Here is a 24,226-nt window from a genome sequence, read left to right on the forward strand (position 1 = left end):
CCTCCTGCCAGCGATCGGTCAGGGGGCCGCGGCCCGCTATACTTATAGCGGCAGAGAGATCCCTTGCCGCGATAAGTGTAGCGGGCCGTGTCTAATCTAACCCGATTCTCTAACCAGCGTCTGTAACATGGACGCCGGTTACAGAATCGGGGTTTAGTTTAGGCTGATTCTGAATAGGACGCCTCTCCCGGGCGTCCTATACAGAATCAGGGCCTAGGTGTCTTGCAGGCCTCGCCTTCAATATAGGCGGCCTGCTGGGGAGCATTTTTTTAAAAAAACATGCATCCCAATTGGCTGATTAGACAGCTGTAGGACGCCTACAGCTGCCTAAAATCGGGACACACTTTTGGAGAATCAGGGCCTGAAGGCACAAGTTTTCCATTAAAAAATTGTCTCTTGCAGTTGATACTTGATAGTTTTTCATTTTCTGCATGTTGCACTGCTTTCAGCTGTGTATAGCGGAAATTATCAGAAGCAATTAAGGAAAGATTTATTATACTGCCATTGTACAAAGCTTAAGGAAAGATTTATAAACTATAATGAGTTTTACCTCATGCAAAGTTGTCATTTCTTTAATTAAGACATTAACTATTTTTTTCTTTGGCCCTCCAAGTACCTACAAGTTCAAAATATGGCCCTGCAAAGGGTTTAAGTTTGAGACCGCTGTATTTATTCAGGTACTCAAGCATTTTTCCCTGTCTGTCCCAGTTGGCTCACAATCTATCTAATGTACCTGGGGCAATGGGAGAATTAAGTGACTTGCCCAGGGTCACAAGGAGCAGCGTGGGTTTGAACCCACAACCCCAGGGTGCTGAGGCTTTAGCTTTAACAAACAGGAAGTAAAGGGATGGGTTTGGAACCATAGTGGCTCTTCTTTGCTTTGTTATGTTCTAGTCACTCTAACTCCCCTTTCCTCCCTGTTCCCTCCACACAGCCTGAGAGGGAAGGGGATGGAGCAGGAAGTAGAGAGCTGTCCTCTGCTGCTTGAGATTTGGGACATTGGTCAATTAAATTATTGGACAGACCCATATGTTTTGAAGACCCTGGTACTGTCCCCCAAATTACTGTGTTCATGGTGAAAGGCATATGGAGGAGTCAACCCTAACTAGAAAAACAACCAAATTTGGATCTTTTAAAAGCCATAAAGCAGTGTATCGCAAACTGTGTGCCATTGCACACTAGTGTGACCTGGCAGATTCCAGGTGTATTGCGAGATGCTTGCAAGGAGGAGAGGTGAGAGGTATGTCCTGTAGTCAGTCAGCTGGTGCCTCTCCTCCTCACTGGCACCGCTGCTTCTTCTGCAGCCCCCCCCCCCGCCCCCCACTGGCGGTAATAGGAGGTTCAGGGCCGTGGCTGGAGAACCTCCGCTCATGTGCAGACATCAGTGTGATGATGTCATGCATGCACATGACATCATCGTGTCGACGTCCGCACAGTTCCTGGTGCCCTCCTGTCGCAGCCCTGAGATTAGCGTGCCGCAGCTTAAAAAGTTTGCAACACACTGCATTAAGGGCTTAACACTCTCCAGTAAAAGGGCCCCAGAATATTACTGTTGCTATTTCTACATTCAGACTTGAATAGGTAAATTATATGGAGAGCAACTGAATTTCACTGCTCTCTGTAGAATTTTGGCCCACACCCTGGAGCAATCCTAGCCCCATCCCACTTTGAACAGATAAAGTTCAGTCATACAGAGACTTACAGTATGTGGTCAAATTGTATCCATTGCTCTTGCTGGCATTTTTTTAAGCCTTTATGAGGCTAGCAGCTGATTCTGCAAAAAGCGGAGATGGCCAGGGGGATAATGATGTCACTGAAGACACAGTGGCTCCAGTGACATTATTATTCCCCTGGCTGTCTCAACACTTGGTTGTTTCTGCTTTCTGAGGGACATTTTTATTCTTTTTTCTTCTCAGCATCTAATTCAGGCCAGATAAGGGCTTTTGAATCCTGATTCCAACACCTTTATTTTTGCAAATAATATTGAGTCAAATATTGAGTCCTAATTTCCTCCTGAAATACATATAAACAATGCTACCATATCCAATTTTCAAGCACTGGTGTATTGAGGATAGGGGTGAGCATGGCCATGGGAAGGTAGCATTGCCCTTCCCCCCCCAATGCTGCAAGTGCTAAGGCAGCCAATATGACTTCCTTATCCTTTACCATCCTTCCCCTAAAGCAGGCAATCTACACTGATAAGGAATGACATATTTCTATACCAGTGGTCTCAAACTCGCGGCCCTCCAGGTACTTTTTTGAGGCCCTCGGTATATTTATCATAATCACAAAAGTAAAATAAAACAGTTTTTTGATCATATGTCTCTTTAGCTATAAGTTACACTATTATTATTAAGACTTAGCCAAAGGAAAGATTTATAAACTATAAAAAGTTTTACCTCATGCAAAATTGTCATTTCTTTAATAAGACATTAAGGGGCTCATAATAATTTTAAAAAAGTCTAAAAAGTGGCCTAAATGGGTACTTGGACGATCAAAAAGCCTGATCGTCCAAGTACCCATAATCAAAGCTAGTTTTAGACGTATCTAAAACCAGCTTATGCCTTTCCCCTGCCTCTAAACGCAAAGAGAGAAAAGAGGCATTTTTAGAGGAGAGGAAAGGGCTGGCGGTGGGCGGGAGATGGGTCGACCTAGACCTAGGCGTACAACATGTATGACCAAAGATTTTGACAGGTTGCCTAGTCAGCACTTATACGTTTTGACGTAGACCAAGTCAAAACAGGTATAAGTGCCGAAAAAGGGGGCCGCTGAGCTGATGGCGGCTGGCGTGATCAGTTCAGCGGCCCGGCAACCTACCCCCCCCCCACTGCAACCATCGCAGCAGGAGAGATGCCTTATCTCCCCTACCGCGATGCGATCACCCCTCTACCCAAACTGCCACGACCCCGCGGTAGGAGAGATGCCCAATCTCTCCTGCCGCGGGTTATGGCAGTTCGGGTAGAGGAGTGATTGCATCGCGGCAGGGGAGATGGCCAATCTCTCCTGCTGTGATACATCACCCCCCCCACACACACACACACACTATCAGGGCAGGAGGGAGCCCAAGCCCTCCTGCCCCGCGGCACCCCCGAACCCCGTGACACGATCAGGGCTGGAGGGATCCCAAGCCCTCCTGCCCTGGCGAACTGCGACACCACCCCCCTCCCCCCGCCAACATCGGGGCAAGAGGGATCCCTAGCCCTCCTGCCCCATCGAACCACGACCCCCGCCAACATTGGGACAAGAGGGAGCTCAAGCCCTCTTGCCTCGCGATCCCCAACCCCCCCCCCCCCGCCAAGTCCAGTGGGGCCAGGAGGGAACCCAAGCCCTCCTGGCCCGGTGACACCCTCTAACCCCTACCCCTCACTAAAATACGGGCAGGAGGGATCCCAGGCCCTCCTGCCCTCGACGTAACTCCCCCACGACCGCCCCCCCCCCGAACCCCCCAATCGGCCTCCTGCCGATCCACAACCCCCCGCCATCATACTCTATGTTTCCAGATGCAGCCAGAGCTTATTGGGGAAAAGAGAAGAGGTTTGTGGGGGCATAAACCCATGTTGCCTCGAATCTTGTAATCCATTAGATTCTAAGAATTTCACTAACCTTCCCTTCAGCAACGTTGCCATTATTTTTCCAATAACTGAAGTAAGTCTGTTATTTCCCACTTCATTATTATTGGGGCTGTAGGCTGAACTGAGAGGGATTGGGGAAGAAGTGGGCGGGCCAGGACAGAATGGGTTGGGGCCATGTGTTTGGAATTTTGCAGCCCAAAAAAATGGTACCCCTTCTCTTTAGGGACATGTAGATAGGACTCGTCTATAAAACTTTCTAAATGGTTAACACACGATGGAGAGCATAACCCAAAAGAAATCTCCCAATGTTCTTTGCAGCTTGTCTAGGATTACCATATGGCTTCTGAAAAAGGAGGACAGATTGAGACATTCATGTTTTACTTCCATTACTTTAAATAGAAGTAAATCCCAGATGTCTCAATCTGTCCTCCTTACTTCCATTGCTTTCGACGGAAGTAAAACTCAGATGTATCAATCTATCCTCCTTTTTCTGGAGCCACATGGTAAGCTTAAACTTGTAACAGAAAATTAAAATCAGTAAAAGAAAGCTTGTCCTGAGTAAGATTACATATTCATTAGGCAATATAGTATTGATGAAGTTTTCCACTATAGCCACCAGGTGGCAGCATAACACTTGAACTAAGTAAGCCATAGACTACAATAACCCAATTATTGACATGATAGGAAAAGGATTTTCTAGCTTCATAAGATTTATTGGGGAAGGATATAACTAAGGATTGGAAAAATTGTCCTGTATCTCTATTTTCTTGACCTGGTTTGCATATTGATACAAGTTATCCATTAGCATTGCTATCATTGCTCCAACTGATGTTTAGCTGGATTCCATGTACCCTATGAACTTCTGAAGAAAAATCTCAGTGTCTAGAAACATTGCTCATTTTTTTTTCAAATCATGGGCTTTCCATATTTAGCTGTTTCTCATCAAGAGAATCTTTCACCAGCTCCGTTCTACATAGTGACTTCCTCTTTTATGAAACTATTTAACAAGGAACTCCACCTGCAGCACATTGTTAATCTGGTCTTTGTAGAAAGTTCCAAAAATTTCACCTATTTGTTTCTACCCTGTATTTATCTACAGTTCTCTTAACCTACATAGAAGTATTTATGTATTTATTAACAGTTATTAATGAGGTCTTGATGTAGCCCAGAAATGAGCGAAACATGGCCATGTCAGGCTTTTAAATGCTCTTGGCGATGAAAAATCTGCTGTGCCCTGCTTCTTCTTAGAGATTAATATCTTCTATCAATCTATTTTTCTTTTGTTTTTGTTCTGGATTTTGTGGTTTGTCTGCCTTGTTTTTTTTTTGGTAACTTCCAGGCACTTCCAAAATCTATTTATTCAGTACCAACCCTGGGTCTAATTCTGCTCGTAGTTCAGTGCTGTCAAAAATGCTGACTGCTGTAGGCTGAACATCAGGGATATATTTCTAGATTTTGCAGAAATTGGAACCCATGCCCCTATCTTCTTTTTCATCTAATACCCTCTCATTTATTTCTTTCCCTCCTTCTCAACATCTTTCTCTGAACATACCATAATTTTCACCTTTCCTGTTTTTCCTGTCATGCAGAAAAGCATGTTTGCTACAGAAACATTGTTTAACAGTCTTACAGGATCCCCTTCAAACTCATTTGAACTATTCTACTGGTTACCCCGTTTCCTAGCAGGTCTTGCCATCCCTTACTCAGTGTCTCATCTGTTACAGTCTATGCCAGTGTTTCTCAACTTCTTCAAGTCAAGTACCTCCTAAGTCTAACAAATGTCGACCGAGTACCCCTGGCAAGCTCCACCCCCAGAACCACACAAGCTCCGCCCCTGACCCTATCCCCATAATAATAGTACTAATTGTAATGCAATATCTTTGGGGGCATGCAGCTGTAGGGCAGGAAGGAGGAAAGCCATTAAGGAGGAAGGGGGTGGGAGACACGCGTAGTGCTTAGTACCCCCAAGTGGCTTCTGCGTGTTGAGAAACTCTGGTCTATGCAACCAATACTTCTCATGGTGACATATAAGGTGGGAACTGGTTCCTGAAAGTAACTCTGACTATAAAACCTTGACTCACCTTTGAAATCCCATGTTTGGATTTTCTGAGAACTCCCCAGCCTCTGACCCTGACTGTAAGGGGAAAATCTTGAGACTTAGCCTCATGGATCAGAAACTAAATAGAATGAGTTCTATGTCTCCCTAGCCAGTACATTAAGGCCAAGATATACCCAGTAATACATAATTAAAGCTCTTTTTGTGGCTGATGCGAAGATAACAATAGAGTAGATACCCTGGAGGGAGTAGAAACCACAAGAAGAAATATCCAAAATTTGGAAGAAAGGTCAAATGTCTTGCAATTAAAGATTAAGGCAAAGAAGTGCAGAATGATGCACTTTTGTGCAGAAATCTAAAGGAGATATACATAAGGTGACCATACAACCTGTTTTAAAAGGGACCGTCCTGTTTTTACATCGGCTGTCCCGTTGTCCCCACGTACCACCTCGGGATGCCGAAACGTCCCATTTTCAGTGGTGAGGTTGATCAAATAATGGGACGGTCCCATCCCAAACCCTGGAAGAGCTGGGGACACGGCTTTCTTTATCCACTGCCGCTGCCACAATTTGCAATCCTGCTCCGATCTCTCTCACCTCCATTCCTGTTCCTACACTGGCTCTTGGATTTGCTGCACTGCCTCGACCCTTGGAGCCGCACTCTCCTTTGTAAGTGGTTGGCCCAAAAGCTTTCTCTCTGATGTCAGAGTTCATGTTGGAGAGAGGCTTGAGGGTCAGCCACATGCAGCATTTCGAAGCTGCCACGTGCCATCCAGGAGTGCTGTGTGCTGTGCCATCCAGGAGGAGCAAGGAGCAGTTCCACGAATAAGAAGAGAGGGAACAGAGAGGATGCAATTTAGGGGATATTGGACATATTGATGCGGGGAGTGCTGCTGGGGAGAAATGCTGGAAGGCAGGGAGGGGAAGAAGACTGAGATGAGTTTTCATATGGTGGTGGAGAGGGAACAGAGGGAATGAAAGGTGGGGGGATATTGGACATAGTGATGGAGGGAGAGATGTGGCATGGTGCTGGAGAGGGGTGATAGAAGGAGAAATGGGCATGGGGCTGGTAGGCAGTAGTGAAAAATGCTGCATATGATCTGGGGATTGAGATAGGGAGAAATGCTGGATGTGGCAGTAGAGGGGGGTGAGAGGGATAATAATAATAATAACAGTTTATATACCGCAATACCGTTAAGTTCTATGCGGTTTACAGAAGATTAGTGGGGTACAAGTTGAGTTGACGTACAAGTTGAGTTAACTTAAGGGATGTGGGAACAATGGGGAGAAAGGGCAAGAGAGGGGAAGGAGGGAAGTGGGTCAGCTGTCTAGGTATTTCAGGAATAGGTGAGTTTTGAGGCGTTTCTTGAATACCTCATAAGTGGTGGGCAATAGGAGTTGTTCTAGGTCTTTACCCCATAGAGCAGCCTGATGTGAGAGAAGATGCTCATGGTGTTTTTTTAGTTTGCATCCTCTAACCGGGGGAGAAACGAAGTGCGAGTGGGAGCTTCTCTTGTGTTTGTTGGCTGAGAAGGAGAATAGGTCAGTGATGTATTTAGGGGTTAGAACGTAGAAAACTTTAAAACAGAGGCAGGCAAACTTAAACTTTACACGAGCTTCCATCGGCAGCCAGTGTAGCTGTTTGAAGTATGGCGTCACGTGATCGAACTTCTTTAAACCGAAGATTAGTCTGACCACAGTGTTTTGCATTAGTTGTAATCGTCGCATATTCTTTTGGGGGATTGCTAAGTAGGCGATGTTACAGTAGTCGAGTTGACTTAATACGAGGGATTGTACCAAGATTCTGAAGGCAGAGTTATCAAAGTATGCTTTAATGGATTTAAGTTTCCAGAGGGTGAAAAAACTCTTTTTGATTAGGGAGTCCACCTGATCTTTCATGGTGAGGCATTGGTCCAGAGTTACACCCAGTATTTTAATGGTGGGCTTTATGGGGTAGTTATGTTTGTTGATGTCTAGTGGGGTTTTGGTGTCAAGAGGGCGCGGTGAAGCGACAAAGAATTTTGTCTTCTCAGTATTGAGCTTGAGTTTGAAGTCTGTCATCCAATGTTCCATCAAGTTTATGGCTTCTGATGCTTTTGGAGTTGTTTCCGAGATGGAGTTGGCAAATGGGATAATAATTGTGAAGTCATCAGCGTAACTGAATAATTTTATCCGCAGCTGGGTTAATTGAACGCTCAGTGAGATCATGTAGACATTGAAAAGCAGAGGGGATAGTGGGGACCCTTGCGGAACGCCGGATGGGTTGCTCCAGGTGTTGGAGAGATCATTGTTGAAGCGAACCTGATAGGTTCGGGACGAAAGGAAACCATGAAACCAGTTTAGCACTTCGCCTCTGATGCCAATAGCGTCTAGACACTGTAGCAAATTCGCATGGTCTACAAGGTCAAAGGCAGAGCTCATGTCGAATTGCATGATCAGGGCACTGAGGCCTTTGCTTAAAAATAGGTGCAAGTAATCTAAGATGGCCGCAATTACCGTTTCTGTGCTGAAAAGCGATCTAAAGCCGGATTGAGTCTCATGAAGGAGTGAGAACTGGTCTAGATATTCCATTAATTGGGAGTGTACCAGCCCCTCCATGATCTTTACAAAGATTGGTATGGAAGCAATTGGTCTGTAGTTGGAAACTAGGGCTGACGATTCTTTGCTATTTTTTAGGATAGGGGTTATTATTATGTGGCCTTTGTTGGTGAGGAATTTTCCGTTTTTCAGGTTATGGGCTAAGTAGTGCAGTAGAGATAGTTTAAATTCAAGTGGTGCCGCTTTCATGATTTCCGGGGGACATGAGTCCAGGAAGCAGTATGATTTGGAGTATTTGTTGTATAATTTGGTATAGTTATTCCAATCTATGTCTTGAAATGAATCCCAGAACATGTCTGCAGGGGTTTCATTTCCTTGTGTGTTAGCTATATGGTGTTCATTAGGTTCTTCTGTTGGGCAATTGTTTCTTAGTTTTTTAATTTTTGAGTCAAAGTGCAGGGCTAGGTCGTTCGCCGAGGGTAATTTAAAGTTGTGTGTGGGTAGAGTGTAGCAGGTGGTGTCAAATAGGTTAGTAACCAGATTGAACAGCTCTTTTGTATTAACTCCTCGTGAGCTGTTGCAGGATGAATTGATTTTGTTTGAGTAAAATGCTTTGCGTTTATCTTTTATTAGTTATTTGTAGGTTTTTATATTGGCTCTCCAATTGTTACGGTCTGATAATTCTCCTGTTTTTTTCCATTTTCTTTCTAGACGTCTGGCTAACTGTTTCATTTTTAGGAGATCGATGTCGAACCATTTGTTATATTTATTTGCATTACTTTTACTGGTATGTTTAGGTGCAATGTTGTCTAAAATGCAGGTGCTGGTAGTGGTCCAGTGATCCCAAAAATCAGCTACTTCCTTTACCTCTGCTTGTAGTTTATATTGCGCCCAGTAGTTATCTGGGTTGATGTGGCCTCTCGTGAGATGTTCTTTTTTTATTTTTGGTTGGGTAATTTGTTTTCGTTGGAACCAGATTAGCTTGAAGTAGAAAGTGAAGTGATCGGACCAGATGTCGTGGCACCAGGTGCCTTCCTGGTAATGAGATGGTGGGGTCTGGGAGTTCCTTTGTGGACATGGCTACTACGTCTAAATGGTGGCCTTTTTCATATATAAGCACATAAGCACATAAGCAATGCCTCTGCCGGGTCAGACCTGAGGTCCATCATGCCCAGCAGTCCGCTCACGCGGCGGCCCAACAGGTCCAGAACCTGCGTAATAATCCTCTATCTATACCCCTCTATCCCCTTTTCCAACAGGAAATTGTCCAATCCTTTCTTAAACCCCAGTACCGTACTCTGCCCTATTACATCCTCTGGAAGCGCATTCCAGGTGTCCACCACCCGCTGAGTAAAGAAAAACTTCCTAGCATTTGTTTTGAATCTATCCCCTTCTAATTTTTCCGAGTGCCCTCTTGTTCTTTTATGTTTTGAAAGTTTGAAGAATCTGTCTCTCTCCACTTTCTCTATGCCCTTCATGATCTTGTAGGTTTCTATCATGTCTCCTCTGAGTCTCCGCTTTTCCAGGGAGAAGAGCTCCAGCTTCTCCAATCTTTCATTGTATGAAAGGTTTTCCATACCCTTAATCATTCGTGTCGCTCTCCTCTGGACCCTCTCAAGTATTGCCATATCCTTCTTAAGATGCGGTGACCAATACTGAACACAGTACTCCAGGTGCGGGCGCACCATTGCCCGATACAACGGCAGGATGACTTCTTTCGTTCTGGTCGTAATACCATTTTTAATAATACCCAACATTCTGTTCGCCTTCTTCGCGGCTGCTGCGCATTGCGCCGTTGACTTCATTGTTGTATCCACCAGTACACCCAAATCTCTTTCAAGGTTACTTCCCTCTAATACTAATCCCCCCATTTGGTAGCTGAACATCGGGTTCTTTCTCCCTATATGCATGACCTTGCATTTCCCTACATTGAATTTCATCTGCCATTTATTTGCCCACTCCTCCAGTTTGCTTAGGTCTCTTTGTAGGGCCTCACACTCTTCCGTAGTTCTGACCCTTCTACAGAGTTTAGTGTCATCCGCAAATTTTATAACTTCACATTTCGTCCCCGTTTCTAGATCATTAATAAATACATTGAACAGCAGCGGTCCAAGTACAGACCCCTGCGGAACTCCACTCGTGACTTTTCTCCAGCCCGAGTAGTGACCCTTCACTCCAACCCTCTGTCTCCTGCCTGCCAACCAGTGTTTGACCCATCTGTGTACGTCCCCTTCCACCCCGTGGTTCCACAGCTTCCTAAGTAACCGCTCATGGGGTACCTTGTCAAAGGCCTTTTGGAAGTCAAGGTAGATGATGTCTACAGGTTCCCCTTTGTCCAAATGGCTGTTTACCCCCATGAGTTTGTGCGGAGGGAGGGAGGTTGTAGTTAAGTAGGGATAGGAAGTTTTTGAATTATTTTGTGTCTGTGTTGTCCTCTTCATTGAGATGTATGTTTATGTCTCCTGCGATAATATTGTAGGAGGAACTAAGAGAGTTGTGTAGGACGAATTCGCAAAAGTCCTCTTTGGCTTTTGACCAACTTTTCGGTGGGACGTAGAATAGTATGCATGAGAGGGAATCTTCTAAGTGGATGTTACTGATTTTACAGGCTAGGATTTCTAGTTGGTTGGATGTTTTGGAGTCCATAAGTTCGAACTCGAATCCTTCTTTGAGAAGAATTGCTAATCCTCCTCCTTTTTTTCCCTCGCGGTTTAGTGTAAGGATTTTGAAATTGTCAGGAAGGAGATCGGTAATTATTGGGTCATCTTCAGACAGTAGCCAAGTTTCAGTTAGAAAGAGGCAGGCTATTTGTTTGCTGATGATCCAATCTTTGATTAGAAAGGCCTTGTTCCTGACTGATCTAGTGTTAAGATAAGCACAGGTGATAGTAGCGGATGTGATGGGATTGGTATGGGTAATGGTTCTTATGGGTTTTACTACCCTTGTTCTTTTTTTGCGAGTGCGTTGATGTGTTCTTGTGTTATATGTGTTGTCTTCTTGTGGAATGGAGATGTGCGTGGTTGATAAAGCGGGGAAATGGGTAAATTGTAGTTGAGGGTAGAGAGTGTGAATCTCTTTGATGCTAATACTTAGCATGTAGAGTAGTAATATTAGTAAGAGGTTCATGGTTGGATTGTAGATGGGTTAGGGATGCACCATAGATCTCTCTTCCCCCACTCCCTTTGCAGCAAGGGAAGGAATGAGAGAAAGATAGATGGACAGTGAGAGAGAGAGAGGGAGGCATGTTGCCAATGGGAATGGAGGAGAGAGGAAAAAACGTTGGACTCATTGAGGGACAGAGAGAGATGTTGGTTAGAGAAGGGAATAAGGTCTGAAGGAGAGGAAGCGTGCAGGAGGCAGAAAGAAAGAAATATTAGATGCACAGTCAGAAGGAAGTGCAACCAGAGACTCATGAAATCACCAGACAACAAAGTAGAAAAAATGATTTTATTTTCAATTTAGTGATTGAAATATGTCAGTTTTGAGAATTTATATCTACTGTCTATATTTTGCACTATATTTGTCTATTTTTCTATAATTGTTACTGAGATGACATTGCATATTTTAAAGACATCTATCTTGACCTCTTTGAAAAATAAAACAAATATAAATGATAATTAACATTTTCTCTGCATACAGTGTGCTTTGTGGTTTTTTAAATTTATGGTTACTATTATGAAACAATACAGAAATCTTTTGCAGTTATGAGAAACCTTAGACAAATCCGAAAATTCTTTGAAAGAACACAGTTTCAGCTCCTAGTACAATCTCTAATCCTAAGTATACTGGACTACTGCAACATCCTCTACCTCCCCTGCCCTGCAATAATGATTAAACAATTCAAAATACAGCTCTGAGACTCGTCTACTCATTGAAGAAACATGACCACATTACTGAGGCATATATCGATTCACATTGGCTTCCAATCCAGGAAAAAATACAATTTAAATTCTACTGTATACTATTTAAAACTATAAACGGAGACAGCCCAATCTACCTAAACAACCGCTTCATCCAAACTACCTCTACCAGGCATAGAAAAACACCCCCCCTTCACATACCCTCCAATCAAAGAAGTAAAACGGAAAAAATCTATACGACGGCCTACTAGCCATTCAAGCAGCAAAACTAGATAATCAAATCTCCAACCTATTGATAACAACCTCAGACCACAAGATGTTCAGAAATCCCTGAATAAGGCTTAATACCACGAATACCTTCCTTCTTACCATCCTCTCCCTAACCCCTGATCCTACCTAACCCACTCTTGGAAATGATCTCTGATCTAACTTTGTAACCCTCCTTCCATAACTCTTTTTGTAATCTGCTTTGAACTGAAAGGTAATGGCGGAATAGAAATCTGTAATGTAATGTAATGAATTAATAAGATATTGTGTGTACATGAAAAATGAATGGAAGAAATTGGGGGTGGGACTGAAAATTAGTAGATGTCCACTTTTGAGGAAAAAAATAAATGGTCACGTTAGATATACAGGATAGGAAGAAAAAGATTGATAAACACAGCTCAGGCAAGGGACTTTGGGGTGATGGTGTCTGAGAATCTCAAGGTAATGAAACAATGACACAAGATGTTCGCCATGGCTGCAAATCATTTGTGAGGCCCCAATTGGAACATTGTGTTTTGTTTTGGAGGCCGTACCTTGCTAAGGATGTAATAAGATTTGAAGTGCTTCAGCGAAAAGCATAAAAAGTGTTATGGGATTTGTACCCCACCATATGTGAGGAGAGACTTAAGAGTTGCTGTACTAAGAGTTGCCATACTGGGACAGACTGAAGGTCCATCAAGTCCAGTATCTTGAAGATGTATATTCTTGAAGAAAGGAGAGATAGGTGATATGATACAGACCTTCAAATATTTAAAAGGCAAACAAACCTTTTCCAGAGGAGGAAAAGTGGTAGAACTAGAGGACGTGAATTTAGGTTGCACAGGATTAGGGTTACCAGACATCCGGATTTCCCTGGACATGAACTCCTTTTCAAGGACATGTCTGGAGGTCCGGACGGCTTTTCAAAACTTGGCACTTTGTCCAGGTTTTGAAAAGCTTCCTCAAAATCGCATTGGGCAAGAGAGCATCCGTGCATGCATGGATGCCCTCCTGCCCAATGAGAGCAGGCGGAGCTGGGGTGGGGAGGATTGGGGCGGGACTGGGGCATAACGGGTCGGGGATGGGTGCAACTAGGCGGGCCTGGGGGGGGGAGGGTCTAGGGCTCTGGATTTGACTAAAGTAATATCTGGTAACCCTAAACGGGATCCAACTCAGGAATAATGTCAGGAAGTACTTTATTTTTACGGAGAGGGTAGTTGATACCTAGAATGCCCTCCTGTGGAGACAGTGGAGATAAAAATGGTAACAGAAGTCGAAACTGCACAGGATAAACACAAAGGGCTCCTGTAAAGAAGGAAAGGAACTAAACAAATTTAGCAGTGAGTAGATGACGACTCCAGTAATAGGGAAGCAAAGCTAGTGGTGGGCAGACTTCTGATCATAGCTGGACAAATTTAGATGGGCTGAAGTGGGACTTTGATGACAGCTTTAGTAGTTAGAGAACAAGGTCAGTGCCAGGCAGACTTCCACAGTCTGTGCATTGAAAATGTCAAGGACAAACCAAGGTCAAGTATTGCATCTACTATGTTGCTATATGTTACGATGTTACTATGAACGTAGGTTGGGAACTTCTTGGCTAAAAGAGAGTACAATGTTCTTACTAAATTCAAAGGCTTTATATAATCAACCATTAAAACATACTTATAATTTCATGTGTTTTAATCAAATAATATTCTATAATGTGAGTGCTGTGCTCAGATCCGCAAACCCAAGTGCTATAATTAAATCAATAGCAGAGTTCGCTGTCTGGGACCATCATTATCACAGTTAGTCCCAGCTTGCCCACATCTGTATATTACCAGATAAAAAGATTTTTACTTATCTGAAGACGAGGCTATTGTTTCCATATAGCACCCTGCTGCATTAAATGTGTATGTGAAAAATCAAATGTAAATGCTCAGTAGTCAATAAAGCACACCTGAAGGTGGCCAAAACCCAGTCCTTCGACTCGAGTTTCACTCAATACATCTTCAGGAAGGAGTACACTTCCATTGACCCAAGCATCTTGACTCTGACAATGGCCAGTTTGGCTCACTTAGTACACTTCTCCCTCTGAATCCGCGGTTTCAGCATCTGGTTATTTGCAATTTTTTTTTTTTAGATCCATTTTCATTTTTAAGCCATCTTAGAACCCCCCCCCCTTAAGGCTTACCTGGTGGTCTAGCGGGTTTTTGGGGCATGAGCGATCTTCCTACGCTTCTGCCCCATGCAGATCACTCATAGGACATGTCTGCCGTGAGCTCCTGTAGTCTCTCGAGACTACGGCGGGAGCTCATGGCAGCCATGTCCTATGAGTGATCCTCATGGGGCAGGAGCATAGGAAGATCTCTCTTGCCCCGAAAACTCGCTAGACCACTAGGTAAGGCTTAAGGGATGCCGGGGGAAAATGGGGGTGGGGGAGGTCAGAGCCAGCCCAAATATTATTCATGTTTTTTTTAAATTCACGGGCCGGCTCTGCCCCTAACCCCCATGGATACGGAGGGAGAAGTGTACTCATCAGATCTTAAAGGGAAGAATTCATTCAGGTTGTTCATTCTCAGGAGTAAAATGTGATCAGCATAAATATATATGAAAAGTTATGAAGCTCATCACCATATCTCCAATAGTGTTTTGGGTCACAAGTACCTTGTAGAGTCCAAAAGTAGATCTGTGTTGCATACCCAGGGATGAACAATTGCACTCCTAATTCTATCTAATATTTTTAAAGGACTTTTCTCCAAGACCTTGTCCAAACCTCTTTTGAAAATTGATTTTTTTTTAGTAGTAATGACCATATCCTCCAGCAACAGGTTCCATGTTTTCATTGTGTTATGTTGACATTTTTAGCATCTTATCTATGTTATTTGAATGTTCTAATATATGCCTATCATGGTATGTCTTAAAATAATTTTTTAAAAAACTGGACTGATTACAAGTGAAGTATGATGAATGGCTCCTGAAAAATGTGTCTCTGAAGGTCCTCCAAAATCCTATGGTGTTGAAAGGTTGAATGATCTATTGAGAGAAATTGGTGTGATAATTCACAGTGTACAGGATCGATTGTATCCAAAGAGTGCTATATGTTTGGAGTTTGATGAGCGATTTTTATATTTTGCTGGCATTGTGTTTATCATATGTGTGTTATGTGAATGTTGTTAATATGGCATTGTGTTTATCATATATGTGTTATATGAACGTTCTATTACATTGCATAATAAGGGGTCTCATCTGTATGGTCCTAACACTGTAAGGGCACTATTCCTTCTAAACTGAGTGGGAGTCCTCCATTTACAGTTCTGCCAGTGGGTGTTGTTGTTTCACTATCACATTTTCAATAGTGAGGGTCAGGCAAGCCTGTTCCTAGAGACTGAAAACACAATATTGAAGCACCACCCTCCACTGCCAACAATAAGGTTGGAGGACTCTTGTTCATCTTTGAGGGAACATTGATATTAAACATATGAATATTCCTCCAAGCTGCCTATTATGATACATCATTGGATTTATTTTTTTTTTTAAATCTTTATTAAATTTCCAAACTACCATTGCGCAAACAAACAATTTCAATATACATAATATTACACAAAATACACATTAAACTTATAGACATTAATACACAACTATTCCACCACCTCCAAATAATCATAAAAAGTACATACCTACAGGAAACCATCCATATATTCCCCAAATGAAATTCCAATGCAAAATCCTCCCCCCTCCCACCCACCCTGGATGTGTATGCTTAAGAGTCAATAAAATAAAATCAGTTATCATTCCTTACAGAACTTAGTCAATGGTTCCCAAACATCCATAAATTTCTTATACCGTCCCTGTTGTACGGCCATTGAACGTTCCATTTTAAAAGTATAACAGAGAGATTCCCACCAGAAAGTGTAATTTAACCTTTCCCAGTTCTTCAAAACGAGTTGAATGGCAACCCCTGTCATTATAAAGAGAAGTTTATTATTTTGAGCTGATATTTGATGATACATCATTGTTGTCCTTTGGACATTTATCATATTTCTGTTTTATGATTATTCTGTTGTGCTATTTAACATGTATATTTCTGATACTGTACCGTGCTATTCCTTTTAGGATTCAGTTTTCCTGGATCCATGTCTACCTCTTTAATTGTATTTATGTTTATATTTGGCCATTTAATTATTGTTAAACTGTTAACAAAATTGCAAGTTTTATCGTCAAGCCGCACAATACCTTCATAAAGGTGGCTAGTAACTAACTAAGGGGCTCTTTGACTAAGCTGTGTTTGACACTAACATGCACCTAACACAGTCAGATATGGAGTACCACAGGTATCCTGCACTCAGGTATCCTGCAGTAAGGCCAGAAGTGCGCATGCTAACCGTGCGCTAAAAATGATTTCAACTTTTTTGAAGTGGCATGTCATGGACGCCAAGGGCCTGATTACATATATGTTGCCTAAAAAAGTCAGTGCTGACTAGACCAACGCTAAGTACGATTCTACAGGGCACACATTTATTTATTGATTTATTTTTAGTATAGAATCGCATTTAGCCCCTGTGTACATCACATTACTTAGATGCACCCAATTAGGCCAGCTAAAACCAGGCCTAAATGCCTATGCCTAAGTTGTGTTCACATCGGGCAGATTCTATAACAATTCACATAACTTTTAGGAGCACCCATGATCCACCCATGATCCACCCCTTTTCATATTTACACACTGCAACTGGTGCAAACTTTTTACAGAATCATGTCTTCTAATTTGTGTGCAAAACCTTCAACTAGTGCCAATTACTATCAATGATGAGGTGTTGGCAATTATCAGAGTTGAGTAGGCCAATTAATCAATTAAGTTGTGCACATACATTGGCTGCATGCAAAATTCATTGCTATATACAGAATTGGGGGGGAGGGGTAAGAGGTTAGCGCAGGGATAGCACGCGAGTCCTTACCATCTACAAAATGGGTGGCAGTAAGTGCTCACCTGGTAATGTTTTAACATGGCTGTGTGCTAATGGCAAATTAGCACATGGTCAATAATGCAAAAAGAGAAACTAGGCCCTTTTACGGCTGCAGTCAAAGTGAGCTTAGTAAGCAGGAAAGATACACGTAAGGGCATGCTAAGGCCAGTTTTTGCTGCAGCTTAGTGAAAGGACCCCTATCTAATTAAACAAACAAAGCACATATTACACACACATACACAGGAGGGTAAGTCCAAAAGTCATTTACTAAATACATGGGCTGCTTGAAAATTGCCTATCCTCTTCCTGAAGGTAACAGTACAGGCTGATGGTTCTCTTGAGTGTTAAGGACCTGGTCCTATACCTTAAGTAGTTTTGGGGCCAGCTTTGTTTACCTGGGCAGGTAAGAATGAGCAAACATGAAATAAAAAAAATTCAGCTATTACACTTTCTCACATTGCATCAGGATTTACTAGCTAGAAAGAAAAGAAAAACTATTAGATAAGGCCTGATCCAAGAGCAAGTGAGAATGTGGATTAGTAGCTATGAATTAATAAATGAAAACTGGATAATCTGGAATAAAATGATCAGAAATACAAAAAGTTTAAAAACAGGGACTTTAAGTTACCATATGGATTTGATATATGTCATGTGCTTGATGGATATAGGGAGGCAAGCTAAGACATTTTTGTGATTGATGACTACCATATCAAATGTACTCCAGATGAGAAGATTAGGTTTCTTATAGAGTTTCTTTGTGTTAGAGTGACCAGCCTGAACTAGGCCAATCCTCAGGGAAATGTAGGCAGACAGGAGTTGGCTTTTGACCTGGTATCCACATACCAGGGGGCCCTGGTTTACCATGACTTGAGTTTGCTAAGGACAAATCTAAACCATATGTGTATCATGGTATGAATTGATCCAAAGTTAGCTATCAGAAAGTTAGGAAAAATTATATAATAGAAATTTACTTAGGTAGTTATAGGTAATATGTTAAAAAAACCAATGTAGATTAGGAATATAAAGATTAGGAATATAGTTTATTTTAATCTTCATATATCTGAAATCCTGAAGAGATCCTGATAAGGCAACAGATGGTGTTTGACCTCTGACCTTGAGCAACTTTTTCTACTTCATTGGAGAGCAACTTTTTTCTACGTAGAACCTTGATGGGAGGGGTACCTGCTCCTTTCCATCTTTTCTTTGTTCAGTCTTTGTGAGACAAAGATCTCAGAATAGAGAAGAACACTGACATTTACAGGAAAGAATATAAAATCTGAGGAGTTTTGTAAGTGTATTATAATATTGATCTATGTATTTCTTCTTTTTATAAAATATGTAAGCTTAATGTGAGAATGTAACTTTTTTAGATATAAGAATGTAATTTGTGACACGCCTATATGAAGCTAGCCTTATATGGGAATAAATAATGTGAACCAATTAGACTGCAGATGGATTGTAACGAAGGAATGTCGTCATTTAGGATATATATGGACATGTAACTGATAAGACATTGGAATTGTTAGGAGCAAGGCCAGCGTTTTTGGCTTCTGTAATAATTCTCTGATGCAAAAGATACCCAATTGATTTGCTAATAAAATTAATTGCGTACACTTATGACCTAATATTGATATCTAATAAAAAATAAGATTTTTGGATTTTATGAAAATATTTTGCATCATTATTTTTTTAATTTCATTTTACAATCCTAGAAAGCTATTAGTACGCATGTGCGCAATTAAATGGCACCCCAGATGGGACATGTGCGTACTGTGCGTTTCTAGATTCCATTTTTTTTGAACCTTTGGGTTTCGTTTGAAAGTGCAACATAAGGTATGTCTGTTCTTTGAGTAACAGACTGGGGGGCCCTTTTTGAAGCTACGGAATACCGTAAGTTATATTTTAGGAATTAATGCTTTGTATATAGGCATAGTGTTTGGGGATATTGTATTATATGTTTAGTTTGTTAAGATTTGTGGGTATAGAGAAAAATTGTATCTTCATTGCTTTATGACTTTATTTCTGCTGTCTTTCTGGCCAGATCTTTCTTTCTTTCTCTCTCTGTTTTTTCCTCTCGGGGTTTACAGCTGTCCTGTTAAGGTTGGCTGTGAGGGGCAGTGTATTTTGTAAATACCTCCTGGGGTTTGTTTCTTAAAGTGTTTGTTTTGAAGTGTTTTGTTTGCTAAGAGGAGAAAGTATTTAGGTGATTTAGGACTTGTTTGAGAGTAATTGTGAATAGTCATGTTGCCGATAGAAGCAATAAAAAAAGCTAATCCATTGTTATCTAATGAGATACAGCATTTTCATGATAAATGGTGTAGAAAAGCAGTAATTAACACTGAATCCTGGACATGGCCGAAAGAAGGGTCTGTATTATGGTCAGACTTATGTTGTTTGCGAATGTGGATTTTAGATTCAAAGAAAGGAAAATCCCAGCAGAAACATTTAGAATACTGGCACTTGTGGGATGAATTATGTGAGAATTCTCCAGGATCCCCAACACCAGTTGTTAAAGATAAAAATACAGGTCTTTCTACGGGTCAAGGGGGGAGTTTGGAGCCCCCACCATATTTAGAGCCTGGGAAGGTTACAAGCAGTCTATATCCACTTCTTACGAGTACTCCTGAAGTAGCAATTGGTTATACACCTTTAAATGTAGCTAAAGAAAAGACCCCCCTATCCACTGTGGGTCAAACCTCCATACCCACGGCACCAACATCAGATAGCCAGACTAAAGACTGGGTCTATGTATCTGGAGTCTTACAAATGAAACCTGTAGAGACAGATTCTGAGACATCCACAAATGCAGATGCAGAAGAGGAGGTGATTGTTCGAAAACCTAAAAACCCTGTAACGGGGAAGCTAAAAGGGCTTCAGACACGTCAATCAGATTTAACTATGAAAGCCCTGCAGAATTTAGAAGAACAGACAGATATATTACATAAGTGGGTAGAAGACTTATCAACAACAGGAATTCAGGATAGAGGTGCAGCTGCTTATGTAAGCCAGGCTATGATACCTAGGGATTATGTAGCGCAGCAGGAAAATTCCTGGCTCTATGTGGTCCCATGGTGTGATAATTTGGCTGGCTGGACTGAAGTATCCAGCGCACAGATGGAGATATGGCCCAGAAATGGTTCTTTAGATCCAAGTAAATTAGATATAGCACGATTTTGCATACGGGATGGGAAAGGAGATCCACAATGGGATTACCCATATATGCAAAAGGGTTTAAGAATTTGGGAGAAATATGAACAAAGCAATGTAAATAAATCTCAGGAGCTTAGAAATGAGGGATCACCCATTTTACAAGCACCCCTGATTTATAAACCCCTAACAGGAGGAGGTGTAGCCACTACATATATACCCTGGTCTTTTACGGACCAGGAAAATATTAAGAAACAGTTACCCTCTATGTTAGGAGGAGCCAGTAATTGGATAGCAAAATTTGAACAAATAACGGCAGGATATACACTAGCAATAGGGGATATTAAGCGGATGCTATACCTTTGTCTAGGGGGTCAAGCTAGCCAAATTTTTACACAGGCAGGATTTCCAACCTTAAACATTACTAACTCTGCACACGATGGTTCATCATTTAATGCAGTTAGACCCCAGATTTGGCATGCGATGCGTATGTTATATCCTGATCATAAAGATATGAACAGAGTAATTGCACACAAATTTAAAGTAGGAATGGATATTTATGAGTTTATAAAACGGTTTGAGGATAATTGGGAGAAAGAAACAGGAGAGCCTGTGTTCGCACAAGGAATGATGGCTGTAGCTTTTCAGATGTTGAAAACTACTTTACCTAAAAATATACAAGCCAGATTAGATGCTGTAGTTGGTTTGGAAAACAAGGCTTGGGCAGAGATAGTGTCCCATATCACTCACTATTGCAGATTAACTGAAGATGAGCTAAGTAAACAGGATAAGGAATTAGTGCAACTGCAGAAAAAGGTTCTGACAATGCAAATTAAAGAGGAACAAGCAAAAGGAAAAAACCAAGAAAAGAATGATATAGTTGTGGAACTGGCTCAAATTAATAGGGCTAAGAATCCAGAAAGGTCGCAAGTGAGATGCTGGCAGTGTGGATTGATGGGACATTATAAGAATGAGTGTAGAAATGAAGCAGTAAGTCGAGGAAGATTTAGAGGAAGTGGTATAATGCGGGGACAAGGAAGAGGACATTTTAGGAGTGTACGAGGACAAGGTAGGACCGGAGGATGGCAACCCTGGACAGCGCAGCAGCCACAATTCTGGGAACCTGAACCTGTGTCAGGAGAGGGATTTGGAAGACAGGATTGACTATCTCAGTATATTTCTTTCAAAATTCCAAAAGGTAAAAAGGGGGATCCATGCCTTCAAATTAAAGTAAATGGACATAATTATAATTTTATTGTGGATACTGGAGCCACTATGACTACGTTAAATTTTATCCCTGTAGGAGCAGTACTTTCAAAAGAGAGTATTACTACCATGGGGATAGAAGGGCAGGAAAATGAAAAATATTTACTAGAAAATGTATCTCTGCAAATTGAAGGAAAATGGTTGCATATGCAAGTGGTATATGCACCTGAATGTCCAGTGAATTTATTAGGAAGAGATGCACTGCATAAATTGGAAGCCACAATTGTGTTTGAACCAGAATTACCATGCCAGTGGGATGAAAGGCAGGGAGTTCTGGAAACTTGTCTATGGACATCGTTACGAACAGGAGAACAGACAAGTAATCCTCCATCATTTGTGCATTCAATATTATTGAGTGTACAAGATGATATGGGTGTTCTGGGTCAAACACTAGATACTACATTTTGGATAGGATTACCACCTCCTAAGGAGAATTTACCCTCTAAGAAAGAGGAAATAATGAAGTATGTATTGGACCATGTACCAGAGGAATTATGGAAGAAATATGGCAAAGTTAAAACTGTAGATTCTATTCAAATTGAAATGTTAAAAGAAGGTATAGGACCGAAAATAGCACAATATCCATTGAAGCCAGCAGCTATAGCAGGAAGTATTCCTATAATTGAAGAATTAGTAAAAGAAGGGATTTTAGAAGAATGTTCATCTGCCTGGAATACTCCTTTGTTTCCCATACAGAAATCAGATGACTCATACAGAATAGTGCATGATTTGAGGGGTTTGAATAAATTAATTCAGTCTGAGTATCCTGTAGTTGCAAATCCTGTAACAATCCTGAATGAGGTCCCTTTAGGATCTTATTTGACTGTCATTGATTTGAAAAATGCATTCTATACTATTCCATTACATCCAAAGTCACGTCCTTATACAGCCTTTACCTTTGATGGTAAGCGCTATTGTTGGGCACGTCTCCCTCAGGGGCTTTCAGAGAGTCCTTCTGTGTTTTCAAGGATATTAATGCATGATTTGCAAATTTTTAAAGAACGGCTTCCACCAGAAATACATTTGATTTCTTATGTAGATGATTTGTTATTGTCTGCGCCTACTGTGGAAGATAATGTGAAATATACTATTGAACTATTGAATTTTCTGTGTGAATATGGTTATGTGGTTAATAAGGAGAAATTACAAATAGCAGAAGAAGAGGTTACCTTTTTAGGGTATCGTGTAGGCAAGTCAGTACGAGCTTTAACTAAAGATTTAGTGCAGGAAATAGAAAAAACACCCTTGCCACAGACAGTAAAGGAATTACGAGGATTCTTAGGACTCCTTAATTATTGTAGACAATGGATACCGTGTTTAAGTACTAGGACACTTCCTTTGAGGGCTAAATTGAAAGGAAATGTTCAGAGCAGAGATAGAATTCAATTAGATTCAGCACTGGTGGTGCTGATACAGGAGTTAAAACAAGCAATTAGAGATGCTCCACAGTTTGTTTTACCTTTGATTGGGACAGAAGTGCAAGTACATTTACATATTGGAAACCCTGGATGGGGTGCAGTTTTACAACAAAATGACAATGTTTGTGGATATTTATCTGGAAGTTTTACACCTGTGGAAATGGGTTTTTCTCAGTGTGAAAAAGGTGTAGTGGCAGCTGCAACATTGGTAGGAAAACTTATGGATTTGTTGCCATACAGTCATATCACAGTACATACTTCCCATGATATTTTGAATATTTTAAAATTGCCAGAAGTAGTGTTTACTAGTCAGCGTATAGGGAAGTATTTGGCTCTGCTTACCACTGGTTTAGTGGATGTGCAACCAAAAATGAAGGATAAAGATCCAGCACAAGTGTTTTATGCTTTTTTAGGAATACAAGACAGTACTGAGCACGAGTGTTCAGTTTTGATCCCACAGCAACAAATGTTGCTACAATATGATAAACCCCTAGGTGAGGGATATATTTGTTTTATAGATGGTTCCAGTGCTACAAACAGAGCAGCATTTGCTATCACAACGTATGATAGGGATGCTGACAGCACTGAATGGAAGACTTATTGTTTACCATCAGATCAATATTCAGCCCAGACTGCAGAATTAGCAGCATTAGTCCAGGTGTTACAGGACAATATAGGAAGGAAAGTTACTGTTTATTCAGATTCTGCATATGCTTTAGGAGTAGCAAAATTGCATTTAACGACATGGAAAAAGAGAGGATTCATAGACTCCGGAGGTCATCCAGTTCAACATTTACCTTTGATAGAGAGATTGGATAGATTATTGCAGCAATACCCAGACAAAACATTGGCATTATGTAAAATTAAGGCCCATGATAAGAAAGATGAATCGTGGGAGCAATATATGCATAATCAGACCGATTTAGCAGCAAAATGGGCTGTAGAGCAACAGGGCATAATGCTAGTGCAGACTAGAGCTAGGAGCAAGATTACAAAGGAACAAGACGAGCAAAGACGACTGCTCCTAGATGGCGTAACAGAGGAAGAGATTCAACAATGGACAAATTTACAATGTCAGTGTATAGAAGGTATCTGGTATAATTCGTCAGGTGTGCCATGTATGGCACAGGTACCTCTGGTGATAATGATCCAACAAATGCACAATGCCTTACATGAAA

The sequence above is a fragment of the Geotrypetes seraphini genome, chromosome 6 (assembly GCF_902459505.1).
Source record: "Geotrypetes seraphini chromosome 6, aGeoSer1.1, whole genome shotgun sequence".
NCBI classification, from domain to species: Eukaryota; Metazoa; Chordata; class Amphibia; order Gymnophiona; family Dermophiidae; genus Geotrypetes; species Geotrypetes seraphini.